Raw genomic sequence first — 4,524 nt, 5'->3', positions numbered from 1 at the left:
CCAGCCTTGCTGAGTCTTCCAAGGGCCGGCCGCCAGGCACACGGTCCTGCCAGTGTGGCGGGGGTGGGAGGAGCCACTTGGGGCTTCCCGGGTGCTGGTCCCCATAGACTCGGGGCTGCCAGACCTCCCTGTTCCCCACCGCAGCGTCCCGGCAATGAGGACTGTCTCCCGACGACCCTGAGGCCTCTGCGGGCACACACAGGTCGAGGAGAAACAAGGGGACGGGGCAGAGGTGTGGACAGGGCAGCCCAGCCCAGCCTGAAGCCAAGAGACTGGCCAACCCCGAAGAGACCACAGTGGGCAGGGGAGTGTGCTGCGTGGGCCGCCCCCAGCCCCCAAGGTCCCGCCCGGTCTGCCTGCCCCCCGGTGTGTGCCCACTGTTCCCTGAGGCCCCGCCGCCTGGCTCTCTGCCTGGGACCCACACCAGGGCCGCCCCCTTCCAGCCCCCGACTCTGTTCTCACCACCGCAGCACCTCCCCGTGCAGGAGACACAAGGAGGGGGTGCGGGTGGGTCAGACCCTCACTCTCCTCCTCACAGCCACCCCCCTCAGTGTCCACACCCCAGTGTCCCGGAGGCCCCACCCCAAGGCCCAGAGCCACAGGGTCATGACGCCCAATTGCGTGCTTACAAGCACGATGAGGAGGTGGCTGGCACTCAGGGGGGCCTGTGAGAGAGGGTTGGGGGGGGTGGCTCGGGGGCCTGCCTGGGAGGGTTGGGGGAGGGGCTCGGGGGCCCAGGAGGGAGGATCAGGGACATGGGGGGGAGGGACCTCGGACAGAGGGCGTTGGTCTTCCCACTGAGGGGACCAGGTACAAGACCGCCCCCCCTGCCCCACGAACACCCAGGCTTCCCCAGGACCCCTCTGTCCACGGATGGGCCTCTCCCCTCCCAAGGCCCGGTTCACTGTGCCGCGAGCAGCCGGGCCCTGAGGACACGCCCATGTGCTGGGAGGCAGGCAGTCACCCCAAGAAGGGGGCCCGGGCACGGCCGACCCCCGAGGTGCCCACACCCCGATTCTGACATGGGAAGGGCCAAGTACGGGTTTGAGTGACCCAGAGACACCGTCACCTGATGGTACTTCACTCCGCCAACGTTTATTCAGCAGCCACGGGGCAGTGCACGCACCCGAACCACACGGCCTCCTTTCCCGTGGGCTCGTGGTCCGCACACGCAGCCACCACAGCACCTGCCAGGCACATGCTTCTGACAGAGTGCGTCCCTCAAATACACAAGGCTCAGACACTCATCTTTAAGTATGGGCAGGGGACGCCTCCGTGGCTCAGTCACGTATCTGACTTCGGCTTGGGTCATGATCTCACGACTCGTGGGTTCGAGCCCCAGGTCAGCTCTGCTGACAGCTCGGAGCCTGGAGCCTGCTTCAGATAAATAAGCATTTTTAAAAATTTAGATAAATTAGGGGCGCCTAGGTGGCTCAGTCGGTTCAGTGTCCAACTTCGGCTCAGGTCACGATCTTGCGGCTTTGAGTTTGAGCCCCGCGTCAGGCTCTGTGCCGACAGCTGGGAGCCTGGAGCCCGCTTCGGATTCTGTGTCTCCCTCTCTCTCTGCCCCTCCCCCGTTTGCATTCTGTCTCTCAGTCAAAATAAACATTAAGAATTTTATTTTTTTTATTTAATTTTTTTTTAACGTTTATTTTTGAGACAGAGAGAGACAGAGCATGAACAGGGGAGGGTCAGAGAGAGGGAGACAGAATCCGAAACAGGCTCCAGGCTCTGAGCAGTCAGCACAGAGCCCGACACGGGGCTCGAACTCACGGACCGCGAGATCGTGACCTGAGCCGAAGCCGGACGCTTAGAAGTCGGACGCTTAACCGACTGAGTCACCCAGGCGCCCCAAGAACTTTAAATAAATTTAAATAAATTAAATAAAATTAAATATGGGTGGGGAGGGGGGCATCTGGCTGGCTGCGGATGGACCATGTAACTATTGATCTCGGGTTCCTAGGTTCGAGCCCCATGTGGTCTGTAGATATCATTCAAAAATAACATCTTTTTTATTTTTTAAATTTAAGTTTATTTATTCATTTTGAGGGAGCGGGCGGGGGAAGGGCAGAGAGAGAGAAAGAATCCAAACCAGGCTTCGCGTCTCAGTGCAAGATCATGACCTGAGCGAAACTCAAGAGTCGGACGCTTAACCGACTGAGCCACCCAGTCGCCCCTTTTCTTTGTTATTTATAGAGACCCACCAGCTTTCTTTGGGTTAGTATTTTCTATTTACTTTCACCCTTCTGTGTCTTTCTTTCTCTCTCTCTCTTTTTTTTTTCTTTTTTCTTTCTTTCTCTCTTTTTTCTTTCTCTCTCTCTCTCTTTCTTCCTTTCTTTCTGGGAGAGAGAGAGAGAGAGGGAGAGAGAGAGAGGGAGAACACAAGCCAGGGAGGGGGCAGAGAGAGAATCTCAAGCACGGTCCACTCTCCGTGCGGAGACCAACACAAGGTCAGTCCCACAATCCTGGGATCATGACCTGAGCCAAAATCAAAAGTCTGATGCTTAACTGAGCCACCCAGGAGCCCCAAAATAACATCTTAAAAAAAAAATAAAGTACGAGGGGCGCCTGGGTGGCTTAGTCTGTTGAGCGTCCGACTTCGGCTCAGGTCATGATCTCATGGTTCCTGAGTTGGAGCCCCTCATCAGGTTCTGTGCTGACAGCTCTCGGAGCCTGGAGCCTGCTTGGGATTCTGTGTCTCCCTCTCTCTCTGCCTCTCCCCCACTCACGCTCTCTCTCTCTCTCTCTCTCTCAAAAATAAATGTAAAGAAAAAAATTTTTTTAAAGACTGTAAAACAAAATAAATAAAATAAAAAAATAACAAAATGAAGTAAAATAAAATTAAATGAAGTTACATTAAATTAAATGAAAATTAAATAGGGACGCCTGGGTGGCTCAGTTGGTTAAGCAGCTGACTTTGGCTGGGGTCATGATCTCATGATTCGTGGGTTCGAGCCCCACGTCGGGCTCTGTGCAGACAGCTCAGAGCCTGGAGCCTGCTTCAGATTCTGTGTCTCCCTCTCTCTCTGCCTCTCCCCCGCTCACGCTCTGTGTCTCTCTCTCAAAAATAAATAAGTGTAAAGAAACAAATTTTTTAAAAGACTGTAGAACAAAATAAATAAAAAATAACAAAATGAAGTAAAATAAAATTAAATGAAGTTACATTAAATTAAAATTAAATAGGGACGCCTGGGTGGCTCAGTCGGTTAAGCAGCTGACTTCAGCTGGGGTCATGATCTCACGGTTCGTGGGTTTGAGCCCCACGTCGGGCTCTGTGCAGACAGCTCGGAGCCTGGAGCCTGTTTCAGATTCTGTGTCTCCCTCTCTCTCTGACCCTCCCCCGCTCATGCTCTGTCTCTCTCTGTCTCAAAAATAAATAAACGTTAAAAAAATGAATAAAGTACAGAACCTTTGCTTCATGTCCACATGAAGAGACTTAAAATACCAGAAAACTGAAAGGTTTGACCCAGGATTTTAAGTTATAAAGCAACAATAAAGTGCGGCCCAGCGAGGCAGGTGAAGAAACCTCCCCGTGACCCGGGGAACCTGCTCCTTCAACACCGGGCCCTCCACACCGTGTTGCCCAGATGTGTCCGTCACCTGAATGACAGAAACAGAAATCCACGAACGAGGCGGATTTCGTGGGATTGAACAGTCGCGAGGAGCGTTCCGGACACAAACGGAAGGTACTCGTGGGCCGGACGTGGCCAGGAACTATGGCCACGGGGTGTTCCAAGGACGCAGCATCATGTCGGGCGCCGTCCCCTGCGGGCTTCGAGCTTCCAGTTCCTGGGCCTCGGGCCGCGCCTGAAATGATGGCATCCGCATACCGAAAACATAAGCGGATGTTCTGGAAAATGACCCCTTGCACCTGAAGGGACCACACTCCAACACGGAGGAAAGCGTCCTCTTCAAGACTACCCTGAGAAAGCCTAATGTCCTCCTCCATCGGAGGCAGAATGCTCCAGAACACGAGACACACAGGAACCCCAGGGAGCCCTTCTTGGGGAGAGGAACACCCACCCAGCATCGGGGTTCACCGTTGGGCTGAGAAGCTGAAAGGGCCAGCACCGTCAAGGTCGTGTGCGCAACGCGGGACTCGTGACGTTGCGTCCACGCGGCTGGATCCCCGGGTACCGGGGAAGCGGAGCAATGCTGTCCTGCCCCTTACGGGGAGCACGGCCTCATGCACGCCCTCGGGGGGGTTTTCACTCCTGGAGGCGGCCAGCCGCCAGGAGAATTTACTAAGCACGGTGCCCCAGAGGGTGGGGTGTGCTGCCCCTGGGCCGCAAGGAAAACCCGTTTGGGGCAGAAATTTGCATGAGGCCATGCATGGGAAAGGCAGACGTGACAGCGGGACACCGGCGCCCTCCCCCCGCCCCCCGTGGTTCTTCCTAGACACCGCATGCTGCACAAACCTAAAGTGCCCTGCCAGGCTGCCGGCCCCACTTTTCCAACCACATCCCCTCACGTCCTGTGTCTGCGCCCCAGGTTGGTCATTCTCGCCGTTTCCCACGTTTTCGT

The sequence above is a fragment of the Panthera onca genome, chromosome X, assembly GCF_046562875.1.
Source record: "Panthera onca isolate mPanOnc1 chromosome X, mPanOnc1 haplotype 2, whole genome shotgun sequence".
Classification (NCBI taxonomy): domain Eukaryota; kingdom Metazoa; phylum Chordata; class Mammalia; order Carnivora; family Felidae; genus Panthera; species Panthera onca.
The sequence above is the reverse complement of the archived record's forward strand: the minus strand, read 5'-3'. Positions refer to the sequence as shown.